Source organism: Physeter macrocephalus, chromosome 19, assembly GCF_002837175.3.
Source record: "Physeter macrocephalus isolate SW-GA chromosome 19, ASM283717v5, whole genome shotgun sequence".
Taxonomy (NCBI): domain Eukaryota; kingdom Metazoa; phylum Chordata; class Mammalia; order Artiodactyla; family Physeteridae; genus Physeter; species Physeter macrocephalus.
This window is the reverse complement of record NC_041232.1, coordinates 12,730,809-12,733,512: the sequence shown is the minus strand read 5'-3', so window position 1 is coordinate 12,733,512 and position 2,704 is coordinate 12,730,809. Positions and strand designations below refer to the sequence as shown.

The 2,704-nt window shown below is 40.4% G+C and overlaps 1 pseudogene; it reads left to right on the top strand.

Annotated features, from left to right (window-relative positions):
• The first annotated feature begins 1,886 nt into the window (after window positions 1–1,886).
• Window positions 1,887–2,495, top strand: LOC102982014 (PRELI domain-containing protein 2-like; annotated as a pseudogene).
• The last annotated feature ends 209 nt before the right edge of the window (window positions 2,496–2,704 follow it).

Sequence of the window (2,704 nt, the reverse complement as noted above, 5' to 3'; positions counted from 1 at the left end):
GCGTCCCTGGCCCTCGGCGCTTTGGATTTTGGTGGTGATGGAAACAAGGCACTCGCACGGGCCAATGGAGCCATCTTTGGTGAGTAATGGGGCTTGCGGTGTGATAACACCCGGGTACCCTTCCCTATCACATTGGCTTTGCCTGCGGCAGAGCATTGGTTGGGATTTTCCCTTTTGGACCAGCCTTGGTATTTCATTCAGCCTCATCGCTGATGGGCCGTTAGTTGGGGTTCTCCCTTTCTGGGGCTCGGGAACTTTGACCCTGAGAGACAGTTTTGCATTGGATATATTTCATAACACCTGCCGTAAATAGTTAATTATGGGTAATCAGAGCTCTGTTCATCTTAAAATCCCCCTAGGGTGAATTTTGCAAAACTGGGAGATCTTCAGCTATGCTCTCATAAATGAAAGAAAATGATGTTTTTATTGTAACATTGTGTGGCCTCAGTACTCCCCGAGATCTGGAGAACAGTGGCCTCTAGGGAGCCTTTTCAGTTGCTTTGGCTTTTACCTTGGGGGTGTGTGTGTGTCTCGGTACCTGAGTTCAAGTCCTGTTCTCTCTTCCTGGTGTTGCTGAAAGTAAAGCATGCGAATGTGAGCAAATTATAGATATATTATTTTCTATTACTGTTATTTGTTTAAACTGAATTGGGTATTTGGAAATTGGCAGGGGGCGGGGAGGAATCCTGAAAATGGCCAAGATGGCTGGGCAGTTTTCAAGGAGGAATCTACATTTCTCTTCCTGCGCCTTTGAGATGTAAATGATCTACTTGGGATCTTAGGATCTACCTGGGATCTCAGGAACTTATCTAATAATCTGTGTCCCTGAGGCTGAGGGGGAAAAAAAAAAAGGCTCTTTTTTTCTCAAGCAGAAAAACTAAGATCTCTGGTTCTGTCTTTATGTAAAACTTAACTTGTAAATAAGCTGTATTTAATTGACTTAAAAGTAAGTGCTTGCAAATTAAATACTAAGTATAAAAGATGCCAGAACAAATTTCGGGTTCACATGATCTAGGAAATATTCACTATTAAATTAATATCTGGTATTAAACCTAGCTTAAGCTTGTTGGTATACTCGATACAGATGTCTCTTATTGTGCCTTGGTTTACTGAAGGTCAATAAATTTGTTACTTGTGTTGCAGTGTGTCAGCAGAAAGAAAAAAATTAACTTGGTATGATGAATTTCTTATAAATAAATGCAAATGAGCTAAGAGCTTTTGGGTGAACTCTTTAGAAATAATTATGTTTTAGAAATGTCTACTTTAAAATGATCTCTCCAGGTATTTGGTAAGTTGCAATTTTAGAGTTGTGCTACATTAAGTTAAATGATGGAAGTTTACTGAATAGCTAAGTCATTCCCAAACATAATAAGATGCTGAAAATTAATTACTAAACATAGGCTTCCCTTTACAGAGAAACTGAAGGTGTTTAGGACTATTTCTAAATGTTTGGTGCCACACTGAGATATTTTCTATAAAAAGCACGTGTTTTTAGAAATTATTGGTATTTATGTTTACCAATTTACAGAATGCTAATGTAAAAGACAGGTTATAATTGCTTCTTGGTTTTCACTAGAAATAAAGGTTTTTAAGAGTTGAGGATTCTAATTTACGAATGTAATTAAAGCTACTCAAAACAATAAAGGAAACATTTCAGTATACAGTAGGATATATGTTTTGAGTGAAAGAAGGTATGAAGAATGGAATTGCATTTTATTAAGGAAGAGAAAGTGATTTGGTCCTAGAGCTGGTTGTTTCTAGATGGGAAGAAAATATTGGACAAAACTAATATGGATACAGAAGGCTGTGGAAGGTTTGTGGAAAGGGAGCCCTGAAAAAGTTCTGTGCATGGTCAGGCTGAGATTAGAGTAAACATAATTACGTAAATGGATTTTGTTATTAAAAGTAGGCTGGTGGAGAGCTCCAGCAGTAGTGTGCTTGTGGAGGCGTGGTTGGCGGTCACCGTGGGGGTCACCGTGGACGTGCACGAGGTGTTCAAGCACCCCTTCGAGCAGGTGGTCACCAGCTTCCTCCGAAAGAATCTGAACCCCATTCATAAAAATGTCATCTGTGTAAAAATTGTGTAGGAAAAAAAGGATGTGTCAACAGGGATCATCTATAGAAAGGATTGCAGTCTGTCAGAATGTGGTTCCAGAAATTTTCGGGAAGGTGAACATTTTAAAGGTACCTAATATCCAGTTAGAAGAGGAATCGTGGTTCAGTCCTCAGGAAAGGAACACGCTATAAGGAGTCACTGTCTTAGGTGGACACAATATGCATCCATGAAGGAAGAGTCTGTCTTCTGGGAAAGTATGAAAAATCCAAACTGGACAGAGTTCATTCAGAAAGGCGGGATTTCAATCACAGGGGCTGGTTTTCTTAACTGCGTTTTGGAAACTTTTGCCAGCACGTTTTTAAGACAGGGCGCCCAGAAGGGAATTAGAATAACGGAGATACTGCTGAAGGAACAGTGTGGTGCCCCCTTAGCTGAGTAAAGAATCACCAGGAAGTTGTGTTGTGTCTACTTTTTCTCGAGAACCTTTTCTCAGACACAACACATCCAAAGACACAATTTTCGAAATACAGGTTTAAGGATGTGGTGTTGGCAGCTTACAGAAGAGGAGACCTTCCTGCCAGGACATGACAAGATACACTCCCCTGGGAGCTGGCCTCAAATAGCGGCTCTAGTGGAGCTGAGACCTTC